General features: G+C 52.8%; 1 non-coding gene and 1 pseudogene across 1 annotated transcript; both read right to left on the bottom strand.

Moving 5' to 3' along the window:
• Positions 1-170: 170 nt before the first annotated feature.
• LOC128307698 (5.8S ribosomal RNA) lies at positions 171-328 on the bottom strand. Its single transcript, XR_008287755.1, has one exon. It is a non-coding gene; the product is annotated as a 5.8S ribosomal RNA (ribosomal RNA).
• Positions 329-15,047: 14,719 nt separating this feature from the next.
• LOC128307711 (uncharacterized) overlaps positions 15,048-17,500 on the bottom strand; it is a 6,656-nt pseudogene continuing 4,203 nt past the window's right edge.

Consider the following 17,500-nt stretch of genomic DNA (forward strand, 5'->3'; position numbering starts at 1 on the left):
TTCAGCGCCCAAGGTCCCCCGCGGAAGGGGTCCGAGCACGCCATGATGCACAGTGCGCCAAACGCGTGTGTTCAAGCCTGCGACACACTCCCGGGCGTGCTGCTCGCCCAGGCGTGCCGCTGGTACGCGGGCGTCCTGTAGTTATGGAATAGTGTGTAACAAGAATTGGTAGGCACTCAAGAATGTGTGCATCGGTCGGGTTTAAACGTCCGATGCGCCATATGCGTTCAACGTGTCGGTGTTCATGTGTCCTGCAGTTCACATTCTGACGCGCATTTAGCTGCGGTCTTCATCGATCCATGAGCCGAGTGATCCCCTGCCTAGGGTTTTGGTATGTTCAACTGTCTCCTATGTTTTCGTTATGCGCTAGGTGCATCTCTCACAACTTAAGTTCCCCGGACAGCGTAACCGTGCACCTCTCGGTTCCTTCGAAGCCGTCCAGGGTGGACAAGGATGACCATTGGTCTTCCTTCCCATTGATCGACGCGCGATGTGGGCGGCATCGGCGCGATCTTGCACAACTTTCGTTCTCTTGATTAGGTTCTCTCTCGCTCGAGGCCAGTGTTTAAATATGTTCTAGTGGGTCTTTACCTTCGCCCATGTGTCACACACTTTACGCGTTCGATGGCTGCCATTGGGAGTGTGCGCACAGGTACGAAGGCCACTGGCCTACGGTCGCGCACGCTCAATATCGTAGTATAGACACACCTCTCTCGCGGGTCTAATTGGCGTGCGCGGCCCCCAAAAGGTAACATAGCAGTTTGTTCTGCTGATACCGTGTTTCTCTATCTCTCTAACCAACTCACACAACAACATATATGTATTGATCGGTAATGATCCTTCCGCAGGTTCACCTACGGAAACCTTGTTACGACTTTTACTTCCTCTAAATCATCAAGTTCGGTCAACTTCGGCCATGCCAGCTGCAGCTCACGAAGGAACCGCGGAAGGTGTGCCTCCAGAGACCTCACTAAATAATCCATCGGTAGTAGCGACGGGCGGTGTGTACAAAGGGCAGGGACGTAATCAGCGCTAGCTAATGACTAGCACTTACTAGAAATTCCAGGTTCATGGGGACCGTTGCAGTCCCCAATCCCAACTAAATGAGCATTTGGGTGATTTCCCGTTCCTCTCGGAATGGGGGCGCCAATTGGCGAGAACACGCTGCTGCTCACATTGTAGCACGCGTGCAGCCCAGAACATCTAAGGGCATCACGGACCTGTTATCGCTCATTCTCACCTTGCTAAACACAAGTTGTCCCGCTAAGCAGGGCAAACGTGGCCGACGACCGCCCGTGAAGGGGCCGCCGGCCTTGACGTCAGGTGCGCCCGGAGGTGCACTGCTGACAGCGTTCTAGTTAGCTTGTTTGAGTCGCGTTCGTTATCGGAATTAACCAGACAAATCATTCCACGAACTAAGAACGGCCATGCACCACTACCCTTAAATTTGAGAAAGAGCTCTCAATCTGTCTTACCTCGATAAGTTCGGACCTGGTAAATTTTCCCGTGTTGAGTCAAATTAAGCCGCAAGCTCCACTTCGTTTTTTTTTTTTTTTTTTTTTTTAACAAATGCAGGTTTTATTGTTCATAAACATTATGTTCTAACAAACAATAGCATAAACCCACGCTCTTGACGCACGACGTCGCCCGCCAGGGATTTGTCATGCGTCTTTACGAACCCTTTCGGATGTCCCTTCCGTATTTCTTTATTAAATTGAATCGTATCTTAACCGCATATTAAAGGCGTACGCTTGCTTAGTCCGCGTGACTCACTCATTCTTTCCCCTCTCGGAGATCTCAAGAAGTCAACCCGACATCTATCGATCTGACCATTCCGCCTCGCTGGCGGCAGCCTCCTCCGCGGGTGTCCATCGTCGGCCTGCAGCCAAAGCACGACGGCGCCTTTCGTTTTCGCGTCTGTTCCGCCGAGACCTTATCAGGTCCGCCTCCGTAGGCGCGGTCCGACGGCGGCGCGTCGTCGAGGGTCCCTCAGCCTGGACCCGAGCTCGCCATGCGCGCTGCATGAATAGACGCCGCTCATGGCGAATTCTAACCGTTTCAGGGGAAGGTGGTCCCCCTCTGCTACGCCTAGGTATGGGAGGAGGAGCTAGGCCCGCTCGCTCCGCCTCTACTGCCGTCCGCAGTATCTCGTCATCTCGGGCGGCCAGTGCTGCTGCGACGTCCGCAGCCAGTCGCACTCGCGCCCGATCCTCCGCTCTGCCGCGAAGCCGTCGGTTGCGGGCAGATCGCTGACGCGCTGCTCGCGACTCGTTCACGCGCCGCGTGATGTCTTCGATGATGACGTCGTCCATCTCCTCACCGAAGAGTGCGGCCACACTTTCGAGGACCACTTCCTCGTCCTCGGCGAAAGCCGCTTCCGTTCGACCATTGGTGAGCGCTTCCTCATCGCGCCACAGCTGTTGAAGCACTGTGGTGATGGTCTTTGCTGCTTTCTGAATGCGGTCCCACCACTCCGCACTCTCCAGCAGCTTCTCTGCGATGTTGTTAAGCTGGACCGACTCGGGTGTCCCCCAGCCCAGCAGCTCACGTCGGATCTCCTCAAACACGGGGCACTCGAACAAGACGTGGGCCACCGACTCGACCGACCCCACGCACCGTGGACACTCCGGAGACGAAGCGAAGCCGCAGACGTGCAGGTACTCCCGGAAGAATCCGTGTCCGGAGAGCACCTGCGAAAGGTGGAAGTCCACCTTCCCGTGCTTTCGTCCCGTCCACCGGTGCAGGTCGGGAATCATCCCGTGCGCCCACGTCAAGTAGCGGCTGGCCGATGGTGTTGCCGCCGCACGGTCCCAGGCGTCCTGCCATTGCAGCATCGTGGCTGCTCGCTCCGCCGCTCGTACCTCCTTCCTGCTGGCGCCAGGCTCGACCAGCAGCCTGCTATGGCACCTTGCGTCCTCGTTGACGACCAGCCAGTACGGCACCAAACCAGCCATCACCACTGACACCTCGTAGGATACCGAGCGGAACGAACTCGATACCCCACGTGCCAGTGGCTTCTGGACCTGGGCCAGTCGTCTTCGGCACCACTGCATGTCTGTCGCCTTAGCCCAGATGGGCGAGGCGTACCGGATCACCGACTCAGCGACTCCTGCCAGCAACCGCCGCTTGGCCACCTGGGGGCCGCTGTGGTTCCTCATCACCGAGGTAACCACCGCCACCGCACGGAGGGCCTTGTCCGCGGCCGCTTCCACGTGCGGTTTCCACGAGAGTTTCTCGTGGAGTTGTACCCCCAGGTAGCGTATCGATCGCTTTGACGTGCAGACCACTTCGCCGACGCGCACAGGAATTTCCAAACGTCCTCGACGCAGACTCGATATCAGAACCACCTCGGTTTTGTGGGGGGCGAGACTAAGGTGACGTGCCTCGAGCCACCCCATCACCGCGTCGATCGCAGCCTCCGCGACCGTCGCCGACTCCTCGGGTGTGCAGCCCTCGGCCAGGATGGCGATGTCATCGGCAAAGCCGACGATGGTGGCCCCTTCAGGGAGCTGGATCCGCAGAACGCCGTCGTACATAACGTTCCACAGAGTCGGGCCAAGGATTGACCCCTGTGGAACGCCTGCCGTCACCCGACGTGACACCGGGCCGTCGTGGGTGTCGTACACCAGCTCCCTGTCGGTGAAATAGTCGCGGAGCAGGAGTTGCAGCTGCGCTGGAACCTCCTTCTCACGCAGGGCCATCGCTATCGCCTGCCAGCTGGCGGTGTTAAAGGCGTTTCTGACGTCCAACGCCACAACCAGCAGACAGCGCTTATCCCGGTTGTTAGTCCGTCCGTAGGACATCGCGCGCTCGCCTGCTTCCACCACCAGCTGGATCGCCTGCAGGGTGCTCCGCTGCTTCCGGAAACCGAACTGGTTCTCGGCCAGCCGAGGTGCCTCCGGATCCTCCAGGTGCTCGTTGAGTCTGTCCAGCGTAGTCCTCTCGAAGACCTTCGCCGGGTTGTCGATCAGGCAGATCGGGCGGCAGGACGAGGCTTCGCCCGGCGGCTTACCCGGCTTAGGCAACAGCACCAGCTTCTGCCTTTTCCATTCGCGTGGTATTTCGCCGGTGTCCAAGCAGCGCTGGTAGACACCAGCGAATGGCTCCGGATACTTCCGGATGGCAGCCGTTACCGCAGCGTTCGGTACTCCATCGAGGCCAGGCGCCTTCCGCGGATGCAGCTCGCTCGCTATCGCCTGGAGCTCCGCGCAGCTGATCGGACGGACCGGAGTGTCCCCTTCCGAAGGCGTGACGTCCGGCCACTCGACCGGGGGATGCTCCGGAAACAGCTCCTCGACGATCCGCTGCAACACCGCTGGATCGCGTTCACGCGCCGTCCAGCTGCCCCGAAACCGAAGAAGCACTTGCCGGAACCACTGTCCCGTCTCATCTGCAGCCAGGGCCTGCAGCCACTCATCGAACTGGCGCTGCTTGCTGGCCTTAATTGCCACCCTTAAGGCAGCACGCGCCTCCTGATGTTCCTCTGAAGCCAGTTCGGCGGACGTCTCGTCGAGGGCCAATAACTGTCGCTCCCGAGCCAACCGGCAGCGCTCGGTCAGCTCCTCGATATCCGGAGTCCACCAATATGTGTTGCAGTTCCTCCTCTGCTGCTGCGACTGCCCAATCCTCGCCATGGTAGCGTCGCAGGCCTCCGTAAGCACCATCCCCAGGCTTGCCGCATCGGTCACCCGATCGGCAAAACGGGTCGCCTCAAGTGCCAGCTCGAAAGTACGGGGGCAAAACTGGCGAGTTCGCCAGCGAGTACCCGCCTCCCGTACTTCGACACCTTCCTGCTGATGAATGCCCCGTCCGGGCCGCTGACCTGTACGATGCTGTTGCCCGACCGCAAACCGAATATAGCGGTGGTCGCTATAGGAGTAGCGGTCTAGCGTCCGCCAGGAGCTGATGTCCTCCGCTGCTCCATCCGATCGGCAGAGCGTTGGACTCGCGAAGGCGACGTCCACTCTGCTGGGCCGAGCCACACCGTTCCCCAGGAATGTCGGCTCCGTGCCGCGGTTGAGGACCTCCAATCCTAGGCTGGTAACCGTCTGAAGGAGCGCCTCACCCTTAAGGTTGGCCCGCTCGCTCCCCCAGGCCCCATGCCACGCGTTGAAGTCACCAGCTATCAGCACGCAAGGGTGGCCTCGCGCAAGTACCTCCAGCCGGTCCATCTGCTGCTCGAACTCCGGGAGGCCGATCGATGGCGGAATATAGCAGCAGATGACAACGATGCCCGCCACCTCGGCAGCTACGATGCCCGGATGCTGCACGCTCCTCACCCGCTGTATGGGAAACCGTTGGCCACTGGTGACGATCGCGGCCTTCAGTGCGTCGTCGGATGCCCAGTTCCCATTGTTGGCCGGCACAGCATAGAGCTCCGTGATGAGCATCACGTCTGCTCCCTCCTCCCTCATCCGCTGGAGCGCAAGATCCTGAGCGCTCCTGCTCTTACCGATATTTATCTGGAGCACTTCTATCATCATCGTGTGGCTGCAGCTTTGCACGAAGCTGCGGCAATCGAGTGCGGGCCGCCACACTTCAAACAGCGAGCCTCGCCAGTGCAGCTCGCTGCCTTGTGGCCTTCCGCGCCACACCGGATACACGCTTTGCTGCGGTCCTCTCCCGAGCACTGCCCGGCGAAGTGGCCGCGCTCCAAACATCGGAAGCACCGCTTCTCCTCCAGCGACGCTTTCGGGACCTCCCACACCCAACAGGAGGTGTGTCCTAGGAGCAGGCGCTTCCCAGCCAGATGCTCCGCATCCGACCGGGGCAGACGAACGCGAGCACGCTTCGTGCCGTCTCGCCGCTCCCACATGTCGAAGGTGGCCTCGGAATGCTCCTTGCCGAGAGCCGTCAACACCGCCCGACGCAGCTGGTCCTCGCTCGCCAAGGAGTCGATGTTTGTTATAATCACCATCGACATCTCCGTACGCACGGTCGCCGCACCCTTGTCTCCGATGGCTTGCCGGATACGCTGGCACAGCTCGGCGCTGTCGGCATCACGGCTCAGCGGCAGCCGCAAGGTGTCTTTCGGCGTTCGCTTGCCGACGCCGATCTTCTCCTGCATGCCGTCGAGATGCGAGCTCGTACGAATCGCCCTATACATGTCGAGGTAGCTGACGCCCTCCGCTGGCATCACCTCGATGGTGTCGGGCCGCTTCCGCGACTTCTTCACTGCAGCTGGCATCGTGCGTGGCTGCTGCTTACTCTGCTTTCGCAGCAACTGGCCCTGCAAATGCCACTGTTGTTGTTGTTGCTGGGGCTGCCCAGCCGAACGCTGTCCGCTCTGATGTTGCTGCGGACGTTGCTGCTGTTGCCGCTGCGGCTGCTGCCGTTGCGGGAGCTGCGGCCACTGCTGCTGATGCTGCTGAGCCGGCTGCTGGCGTGCCGACTTACGGCGCACCACCTCGGCCCAGGAGCCGCCTTCCTGGTCCGGAGACGGCACCACCGTAGCCGTCACCGCACCCTCTCGCTGTTGTGCCAGCTGCTGCTGCTGCTGCTGCTGCTGTTGCTGCTGCGATTGCGCAACAACCAGTTGCGTAAGAAGCCCAGAGACCATCTCCCGCTCCTTACGGTTCTCCTCTCGCAGATGGAGCACCTCCTGGCGATGGCACTCCTGCATCGCCGCGAGGTCTTTCCTATATTGCTCAGCCTGCTCCGTCAGCTGAACACGGAGGAGAGATAGCTCGTCCTCCAGACGCTCGATGAGCCTCTCCATCGTGGCTCCTTTAACAGCCGTGGCCGTGCCAACGCCACTCGTGCGAGCACCGCTCGTGGCTGCGGTCTGCCCTTCCGGCACTCTGCTGAGCATCACTACCGGTTTCGAGCCCACCGGTGCTCGGCTATCGGTCGATCCCGACCGTGATCGAAGGTTCCTACTGGTGGACATCATCGCCAGAAGGAAGGAAGATTCCGCGCTTTAAGCTGGTTTTACTCCCCCTCAAGGAGGGACGCCAGCAGCGGACTGCCACGAGGATCGACGGAGAGGTTTTTCCGCCCGGGCGAGGTGAGGGAAGATGGTAGAAGAACGGGGAGGTGCGCGATGGACTCGTCCCGCCGAGCCGCTTCTTCTGATACCCCACTTGCCGGGGTGGCGATGAAGTTTTCCTCGGAAAAATCGCGAAAAACCGCTTCCTGGGTGGTTTTTCCGCTCTAGGGGGGGTGGGGGTGGGTGGTATGGTGGTGGGGTGGGGTTTTCCCGACTCCCCTCTTGAAAACTCGTCGTTTGATACCCCGCACGACGGTATCAGGCCGAAAATTTTCCGCTCCAGATAAACACTTTTCCGGCCGTATCTCCCCGGATGTCGGAAAAATCGCTTTTCCGGCGAAGGAATTAGATGTAGTTTTTCCCGCCGAAACTTTTGTCCGAACACCCGGAAGCACTAGCCCGACTCCTTGGCCGGGAAAATCGCCAAAAACCACTTCGGTAGGTGGTTTTTCCGCTCTAGGTGGGTGGGGGTGGGTAGTATCGTGATGGGAGGGTGTTATCCCGACTCCCCTCTTCAATCCGCGTCGATTGACACCCCACACGCCGGTATCAGGCCGAAAATTGTCCACTCGCGAAAAACACTTTTCCGGCCGTATCTCTCCGGATGTCGGAAAAATCGCTTTTCCAGCGATGGAATAAGATGTAGTTTTTCCCGCCGAAAATTTTGTCTGAACACCCGGGAGCTCTACCTCCGCTCCTTGGCCGGGAAAATCGCGGAAAACCACTTTTCGCGGGGGTTTTCCGGGGCTGGGTGGCGGGTGGGTGGTGCTAGGGGGGGGAAACCGCGTTTCCCCCACTCCTCTTTTCGAGACGCGTCGTTAGACACCCCACACGATGGTATTGGGCCGAAAATGTCACACACACACAAATCTCACACACACGTAAAGAGCGGTGAAATTTCGTCCGGGAGTGCCCCTCCGGGAGCGCTAGCGCTCCAGCAGGGGGGTGATTCGTCCGGAAGTTTTTTTCCTCGCTCTTTTTCACACACACGCCGCCATTTTCGACGAGCACGTGGTTTTCTTTGTCCGCGAATAACTCCCTGAGTTTTTGTCCGATTGACACGAAATTTTCAACACTTATTCTTTACTGCAGAGCGCAACTTTTAAAACACCTTCCAGCCGGATCGGTCCGCAATGTTCGGAGTTATACAGGTGTGAAATTTCACCACAAAAACACCTGCCGTTCCGCGAACTCCATCAATTCGGCCAATGTTTCTTCACCAAAAGGTGTGGCCTGGTGAGGCCCACGAAGTGTCACTATCACTTTTTCGATAACTTCACTCTTTCGCACAATATATCACAAAAACCGTTTTGTTTAATAACACACGCAAGGGGGGGCGTGGGGCCACCAAATTCGCAGGGGGGGTTCCGGAGGGTACCTCCAACTTTATTACAATCTTTCGCACCGATCAAGCGCTAATTGCGGCACTTTTGCTTTGAAAAACCGAGGAGCGCGGATTTCACGTCCACTCAGGTCGAGCTCTCGATCGCGACTCGCAAGCTCCACTTCGTTGTGGTGCCCTTCCGTCAATTCCTTTAAGTTTCAACTTTGCAACCATACTTCCCCCGGAACCCGATTTTGGTTTCCCGGAAGCGACTGAGAGCACCGAATAGGGGTAGCGTCTCCCAATTGCTAATTGGCATCGTTTACGGTTAGAACTAGGGCGGTATCTAATCGCCTTCGATCCTCTAACTTTCGTTCTTGATTAATGAAAGCATCCATGGCAAACGCTTTCGCTTCGGTCGGTCCTACGACGGTCTACGAATTTCACCTCTCGCGCCGTAATACCAATGCCCCCAACTACTTCTGTTAATCATTACCTCTGGGTCTACGACAAACCAACGAAAGAATCAGACCGAGGTCATATTCCATTATTCCATGCAAGATTATTCTCGGCCAACGCCGACCCGCGGAGGGCCGGACGCTTTTGTACTAGCCTGCTGTGAGCACTCTAATTTGTTCAAGGTAAACGTGAGTACCCTGAGCACCATGAGGGGCCGGGCCGGACTGAACCGGTTAACCGGTACCCGTTCACGGAGTAAACGCCCAGGCACACCATTGTGAGTCGCAGCCGCGAGCTCGCTCACGGACGGTCCCGGCGTGTAACCGGGCGCCCGCGGCGGTCGCGAGTCTGGACGGGGAATCAACTTCGAACGTTTTAACCGCAACAACTTTAATATACGCTAGTGGAGCTGGAATTACCGCGGCTGCTGGCACCAGACTTGCCCTCCACTTGATCCTTGTTGAAGGATTTATACTCAACTCATTCCAATTATGGACCATCGTTAGAGAGGTCCATATTGTTATTTCTCGTCACTACCTCCCCGTGCCGGGATTGGGTAATTTACGCGCCTGCTGCCTTCCTTGGATGTGGTAGCCATTTCTCAGGCTCCCTCTCCGGAATCGAACCCTGATTCCCCGTTACCCGTCGCAACCATGGTAGTCCTCTACACTACCATCAATAGTTGATAGGGCAGACATTTGAAAGATCTGTCGTCAGTCGGCGAGCGACCATACGATCTGCGAGCTTATCCAGACTTCAACTCAAGCCGCCCGGAGGCGATTGGTTTAACTAATAAGTGCACCAGTTCCAGCACCCGGCGAGGGTACCAGTCCCGGCATGTTGCATGTATTAGCTCTGGCTTTTCCACAGTTATCCAACTAACTCATTGGGTTTATGATCTTGTAAATTATAGCTGTTATACTGAGCCTTATGCGGTTTCACATTCATTGATGTTCGTACTTAGACATGCATGGCTTAACCTTTGAGACAAGCGTATATTACTGGTAGGATCAACCAGAATTCTCTCTCGTACCGGCGTGAGTATCCCACACACGTTCGATACCGGGGTGAATCGAATTCACACTCTTTAACCATAAGCCAACCGAAGCACTTAAGCAACTGGAAGACCACCGGTTCCACATATCTCTCTGAGTGATGCATGTCACCATGCACCGCTTCCACCGTGTATCACATCACATCACACTCTAAACCATTTCACATAGGTCCGCGCGATTGCTCACGGGACCCTATTCTCGCTAGGAGGTTCGGTTCGATTCCTGTACACTACAACGAGCTTTTCCAATTCTTGTGTCCGACTGGCGAACGTTCTGTTGCGTTATAAACTTCGCGGTACTTGCCACCGGGTATGGTGTCCGTACAACCTTCTGAGAAATAGCCGGCGCGATCGACGGGATTAACCGACAATGCAGCGCTGGCTCTTGATCGGGCAATTTACGGGCTTTATCGGGCAATTTACGGGCTTGATGGTGCGACTTACGGGCCTGATAGTGCGACTAACGGGCTTGATAGGGCAATTTACGGGCTTTTTGGTGCGAATTACGGGCTTTTTGGTGCGACTTATGGGCTTGATAGGGCAATTTACGGGCTTTTTGGTGCGACTTATGGGCTTGATAGGGTAATTTACGGGCTTGTTGGTGCGACTTATGGGCCTGATAGTGCGACTAACGGGCTTGATAGGGCAATTTACGGGCTTTTTGGTGCGACTTACGGGCCTGATAGTGCGACTTATGGGCCTGATAGTGCGACTAACGGGCTTTGATAGTGCGACCAACGGGCTTGATAGTGCGACCTATGGGCTTGATAGTGCGACTAACGGGCTTGATAGTGCGACTTATGGGCTTGATAGTGCGACTTATGGGCTTGATAGTGCGACTTACGGGCTTGCTTTTCCATGTTTTTCGCATCGAGCTTCGGTTCGTTTCGAATAATTTTGTCCATGTTTTTCGTTTGCTACGAGAGGTTCGGTTCGTTTTCAGTTATCCCTGTGTTCATGGTTTTCGTGAGCTTCGATAGGTTTGGTCCGTGTTTTTGAGTACTCTTGTCCATGATTTTCGTGTGCTTCTAGAGGTTTGGTCCGATTTTCAGTACTCTTGTCCATGCTTTCACATGCTCTGATAGGTAGGTTCGTTCTCAGTTATCCCTGTGTTCATGGTTTTCGTGTGCTTCCATAGGTTTGGTCCGTGTTTTTGAGTACTCTTGTCCATGATTTTCGTGTGCTTCTAGAGGTTTGGTCCGATTTTCAGTACTCTTGTCCATGCTTTCACATGCTCTGATAGGTAGGTTCGTTCTCAGTTATCCCTGTGTTCATGGTTTTCGTGTGCTTCCATAGGTTTGGTCCGTGTTTTTGAGTACTCTTGTCCATGATTTTCGTGTGCTTCTAGAGGTTTGGTCCGATTTTCAGTACTCTTGTCCATGCTTTCACATGCTCTGATAGGTAGGTTCGTTCTCAGTTATCCCTGTGTTCATGGTTTTCGTGTGCTTCCATAGGTTTGGTCCGTGTTTTTGAGTACTCTTGTCCATGATTTTCGTGTGCTTCTAGAGGTTTGGTCCGATTTTCAGTACTCTTGTCCATGCTTTCACATGCTCTGATAGGTAGGTTCGTTCTCAGTTATCCCTGTGTTCATGGTTTTCGTTTGCTTCGATTCGTTCACTCTATTACTCTTGTCTTTGGTTTTCGTTTGCTTCGATTCGTTCACTCCATTACTCTTGTCTGTGGTTTTTCGTTTGCTTCGATTCGTTCAGTCCATTACTCTTGTATGTGATTTTCGTTTGCTTCGATTCGTTCAGTCCATTACTCTTGTGTGTGGTTTTCGTTTGCTTCGAGTCGTTCAGTCCATTACCCTTGTCTATGATTTTCGTTTGCTTCGAGTCGTTCAGTCCAATACTTACCCTTGTCTATGATTTTCGCTCTAAGCCCAGTCGCCCTGCGCTCTGGAAATCACATTCCAACTCTATCACCGATAGCGCTCACACCTTGGAAACCACATTTCACCCAGGGGACCTTAGGGTGGATTTTGAGCCTTTTGGGATTGCGAAACCATCATTTAACACTCTAAACTTAATTTCCGCAATCCCAGACGCACTTTCCATATGGTCTCCAAAAATGCGTGTGAGCTGACCTGGTCCCTTATAATAGGCAATGAACACGATTTTGGCAAAATATTTTTTTCAAAATTTTTTGACTCACCGGGTAAAATCGAATTTACTTGGGAAAAATGTTCTAGCAGGGGCCCTCCCATACAAATTTTTTTCTTCTCAAAAATGATTTTCGTTTCACTTTTCATACTCAGGGGAGTCTAAAATTGATGTTTTGAGTCACCGAGAAAAAAAAATTTTTTTGACCCGAGCTTGTGTCGGCGACCCAAAATCGACGCACTTGGGAAAAATGTTCTAGCAGGGGCCCTCCCATACAAAAATTTTTTCTTCTCAAAAATGATTTTCGTTTCACTTTTCATACTCAGGGGAGTCTAAAATTGATGTTTTGAGTCACCGAGAAAAAAAAATTTTTTTGACCCGAGCTTGTGTCGGCGACCCAAAATCGACGCACTTGGGAAAAATGTTCTAGCAGGGGCCCTCCCATACAAAAATTTTTTCTTCTCAAAAATGATTTTCGTTTCACTTTTCATACTCAGGGGAGTCTAAAATTGATGTTTTGAGTCACCGAGAAAAAAAAATTTTTTTGACCCGAGCTTGTGTCGGCGACCCAAAATCGACGCACTTGGGAAAAATGTTCTAGCAGGGGCCCTCCCATACAAAAATTTTTTCTTCTCAAAAATGATTTTCGTTTCACTTTTCATACTCAGGGGAGTCTAAAATTGATGTTTTGAGTCACCGAGAAAAAAAAAAATTTTGACCCGAGCTTGTGTCGGCGACCCAAAATCGACGCACTTGGGAAATATGTTCTAGCAGGGGCCCTCCCATACAAATTTTTTTCTTCTCAAAAATGATTTTCGTTTCACTTTTCATACTCAGGGGAGTCTAAAATTGATGTTTTGAGTCACCATGAAAAAAAAATTTTTTTTGACCCGAGCTTGTGTCGCGACCCAAAAATCGACTCACTTGGGAAAGATGTTCTAGCAGGGGCCCTCCCATACAAATTTTTTTCTTCTCAAAAATGATTTTCGTTTCACTTTTCATACTCAGGGGAGTCTAAAATTGATGTTTTGAGTCACCATGAAAAAAAAATTTTTTTTGACCCGAGCTTGTGTCGCGACCCAAAAATCGACTCACTTGGGAAATATGTTCTAGCAGGGGCCCTCCCATACAAAAATTTTTTCTTCTCAAAAATGATTTTCGTTTCACTTTTCATACTCAGGGGAGTCTAAAATTGATGTTTTGAGTCACCGTGAAAAAAAAATTTTTTTGACCCGAGCTTGTGTCGGCGACCCAAAATCGACGCACTTGGGAAAAATGTTCTAGCAGGGGCCCTCCCATACAAATTTTTTTCTTCTCAAAAATGATTTTCGTTTCACTTTTCATACTCAGGGGAGTCTAAAATTGATGTTTTGAGTCACCATGAAAAAAAAATTTTTTTTGACCCGAGCTTGTGTCGCGACCCAAAAATCGACTCACTTGGGAAAAATGTTCTAGCAGGGGCCCTCCCATACAAAAATTTTTTCTTCTCAAAAATGATTTTCGTTTCACTTTTCATACTCAGGGGAGTCTAAAATTGATGTTTTGAGTCACCGAGAAAAAAAAATTTTTTTGACCCGAGCTTGTGTCGGCGACCCAAAATCGACGCACTTGGGAAAAATGTTCTAGCAGGGGCCCTCCCATACAAAAATTTTTTCTTCTCAAAAATGATTTTCGTTTCACTTTTCATACTCAGGGGAGTCTAAAATTGATGTTTTGAGACACCGAGAAAAAAAAATTTTTTTGACCCGAGCTTGTGTCGGCGACCCAAAAATCGACGCACTTGGGAAATATGTTCTAGCAGGGGCCCTCCCATACAAAAATTTTTTCTTCTCAAAAATGATTTTCGTTTCACTTTTCATACTCAGGGGAGTCTCAAATTGATGTTTTGAGTCACCGTGAAAAAAAAAATTTTTTGACCCGAGCTTGTGTCGGCGACCCAAAATCGACGCACTTGGGAAAAATGTTCTAGCAGGGGCCCTCCCATACAAAAATTTTTTCTTCTCAAAAATGATTTTCGTTTCACTTTTCATACTCAGGGGAGTCTAATATTGAAGTTTTGAGTCACCGTGAAAAAAATTTTTTTTGACTCACTGGGTAAAATGGTCGCACTTGGGAAAAATGTTCTAGCAGGGGCCCTCCCATACAAAAAATTTTTATTTCTCAAATCGATCCGTGGTTTCACTTTTCATACTCTAGGGCCCATTTGCTTCAACTTTGGAAAAAATTTTCGATGATGAAAAATTTTCGCCTTCGACGTCCATCGACCACTCGACCCGAACTTGGTACTTTTGTATGGAGGTACCCGAGTGGTGACTTTCTCATACAAAAATTTTTATTTCTCAAATCGATCCGTGGTTTCACTTTTCATACTCTAGGGCCCATTTGGTTCAACTTTGGAAAAAATTTTCGATGATGAAAAATTTTCACCTTCGACGTCCATCGACCACTCGACCCGAACTTGGTACTTTTGTATGGAGGTACCCGAGTGGTGACTTTTTCATACAAAAATTTTTATTTCTCAAATCGATCCGTGGTTTCACTTTTCATACTCTAGGGCCCATTTGCTTCAACTTTGGAAAAAATTTTCGATGATGAAAAATTTTCACCTTCGACGTCCATCGACCACTCGACCCGAACTTGGTACTTTTGTATGGAGGTACCCGAGTGGTGACTTTTTCATACAAAATTTGTTTTGCGAATACGTGTTCGTTCGCGATCATTAAGGCCATGAACAACAAGTCCGCTGCGATAGAAATAGTGCATTGTAGTTACTCGACGAGAAAAAAAATCGGGACTTAGAAAAATTTTTGAAAGTCAAATCGTATTAACTTCAAACAACACCTGATAATAAACACACATTGCCTGTTGCACCACAGTTCGCATTTGACTTAACAAATCGCCTGTTGGTACGCACATCACCATCGACTTTACCAATCGCGTTTCGCACCGCTAATCCCACTTGGCGTGGAGCCACGCACATAATGTTGCGAGGAGAGTATTAATCGGGACTTAGCGTTTTAAGCTCGCGAACACTCCACTATGGGAGTGCACGCAAGCACCAACTGTACACACACAACACAACAATCACTCTCGCGAACACTCCATTCCCAAAGTGAACGCGAGCACCAGCAAGCATGGGTCGCCTGAGAGGATCGATGCGAACGCATCTCTACAACTCGCAGCTCCCAGCCTGTAGTCCCGTCGTTTGCGGGCGGTCGAAGGTGTCGAAACTAGTTGTATCCACGGTCGACGGAAACACAGCCACCAGGGTTCCCTGTGGTAAGGTACTTCCACGTGCAGCGTGCTCCCGCCCGTTGCGGCTCAGTCTAGTGCTATAGCGGGGATGAGACGTCAGTGTGCGCGGGGCAGCACCGACGGATCTCGGAGGGTTGTTAAGCCCGCTAGCTTCCGATCACCTAATGGGTTTGAGAAGCGCTATCAGCTCGGATTGGATACGACCTTAGAGGCGTTCAGGCATAATCCAGCGGACGTAGCGTCATACCAAAGTCCGGTCGAACTAGTATTGAGCCAGTGGTCCGTACCTGTGGTTCCTCTCGTACTGCACAGGAATTCCGTTAAGATAGCGGCAAACAGCACACACCAGTAGGGTAAAACTAACCTGTCTCACGACGGTCTAAACCCAGCTCACGTTCCCTTGAAAGGGTGAACAATCCTACGCTTGGTGAATTTTGCTTCACAATGATAGGAAGAGCCGACATCGAAGGATCAAAAAGCCACGTCGCTATGAACGCTTGGCGGCCACAAGCCAGTTATCCCTGTGCGTGACAGCTGTCATAGCAGTGCTCGGACGTGCCTCTGTGTCGCTCCGGTTAAAAGCGGAAAATAAAGTGCAAAATCACCGGAAAAAGGACAGGAAAGTGTTTTAAACTGCTAATTACGGTGCGATACAGTGATTTATGGCGCATTTCAATAGAAATTAGGACGATGTTCGCCTAAAAACTGTGTATAAAGTTTCCCCATATAGTTTGTATGGGAGACTTTAAGTGCTCAAAAAACGCATAAAAAACGATTGAAAACAGTGAGCGACGCGTTTAAAACATAGTGCTGCGGGTGATAAACAGTTATCATAGCGGTTGAAGTGAAAATTTATCACCAAAACGCGAAATAAGTGCGTGCAAAAATAGCGGCAAAGCGGCGTCAGGTGGATCGTCGCGTGTGGGTGTGCGCTCGAGCGACGCGTTGTGACAGCTCAGAGCTTCTGCTCCACAGCGCCACCTATCCGCGAGGTGGAGAAGCGCGTGGCGACAAAAGCTCCCGAGGCAGTGTATGCGGACGGTATACATTTAGGCGCGAACGCAGCGCAGCGGAGACTTAAGCAGGACGGCAGACAGCGAACCCGAAAACAAAAATTTTTCTTTTGAAAACATTTTATTTATTTAATAAAATTTGTTGATTTTTGTTTGTTCTTGGGCGATCATCGTGGCGGTCCGCTGCTGGCGTCCCCCCGTGGAGGGGGAGTAAATCCAGCGTAAAGCGCGGACTCCTTCGGACTGGCGATGTCGTACAGTAGTCGGATCCTGCGGTCACGGTCGGGATCGACCGAGAGCCGGCCACCGGTGAGCTCGAAACCGGTGGTGATGCTCAGTCGAGTAACAGAAGGAAAGGCCACAGCCACGAGTGGTGTTGGCCGAACGAGTGGAGTTGGCACAGCCGTAGCAGCAGCGTCGGTTCTGTCGATGGAAAAGCTCATCGAGCGCTTGGAGGACCAACTGGCCCTCCTCAGAGCACAAATGACGGAGCAAGCGGAGCAGTTCCGCAAGGATTTAGCGGAGCTGCAAGAGAGTCATCGCCATGAGGTCCAGTACCTGCGCGATGAGAATCGTAAGGAGCGGGAGATGGTCTCCGGGCTCTTGACGCAGTTGGTGGCTGCGCAGTCGCAGCTGCAACAACAACAGCAGCAGCAGCAGCAGGCAGTGGGTGCGGTGACGGCTACGGTGGTGCCGTCTCCGGACCAGGAAGGCGGCTCCTGGGCCGAGGTGGTGCGCCGTAAGTCGGCACGCCAGCAGCCAGCCCAGCAGCAACAGCAGCAGCGTCCGCAGCAGGTGCAGCCGCGGACGAATCAGCCAGTGAACCAGCCAGGGAACCAGCAAGGTAACCGAGTGGCTGGACAGCATCAGCAGCAGTGGCAGCTGAAAGGCCAACTGTTAAACAACAGGAGCCCGGTGAAGAAGCCACGCAAGCGGCCTGATGTGATTGAGGTGAGGCCAACTCAGGGTGTGAGTTACTCTGAAATTTATAGATTGGTGCGTACGAGCGAGCAACTGGCCGAAGTACAACGGCAAATTGGTGTCGGGAAGCGGACGCCAAATGATACGTTGAAGCTGCCGCTAAGCCGCGACGTGGACAGTGCAGAACTGTGCCAACGGATTCGCGTGGCCATTGGTGAATTGGGAGAAGCATCCGTCCGCACGGAAATGTCACAAGTGTTGGTGACCAACATAGACTGCTTGGCGGACGAGCAACAGTTGCGTCGGGCGATGCTGACGGAGCTCGGCAAAGAGTTCACGATGGCAACCATCGACATGTGGGAGCGGCGAGATGGAACGAAGCGT

The sequence above is a fragment of the Anopheles moucheti genome (assembly GCF_943734755.1).
Source record: "Anopheles moucheti chromosome X unlocalized genomic scaffold, idAnoMoucSN_F20_07 X_unloc_13, whole genome shotgun sequence".
Taxonomy (NCBI): Eukaryota; Metazoa; Arthropoda; class Insecta; order Diptera; family Culicidae; genus Anopheles; species Anopheles moucheti.